We start from the raw sequence: 278 nt of genomic DNA, 5'->3' as shown, positions 1-278 counted from the left end.
CAAAATATCTAAATAAATGGAATAGAACTGGAAGACGCCGAAGACTCGCGTATGTCTACCTTGGCCGGCCTTTGGAATGAAATCAATAGGAGAATGAAGATGGGACGGAGAATTTGGAAGAAACGACAATATTTCAGGGGAACTTTCCACCGTGTCTCACAGGAAAGTGTTGGACCCGTGTATTCTGCCCGTGCTCACGTATGGATGTGACCCGTGTATCCTGCCGTGCTCACGTACGGATGTGACCCGTGTATCCTGCCCGTGCTCACGTACGGACG

Source organism: Ascaphus truei, unplaced genomic scaffold (genome assembly GCF_040206685.1).
Source record: "Ascaphus truei isolate aAscTru1 unplaced genomic scaffold, aAscTru1.hap1 HAP1_SCAFFOLD_1186, whole genome shotgun sequence".
Lineage (NCBI taxonomy): Eukaryota > Metazoa > Chordata > Amphibia > Anura > Ascaphidae > Ascaphus > Ascaphus truei.
The sequence above is the reverse complement of the archived record's forward strand: the minus strand, read 5'-3'. Positions refer to the sequence as shown.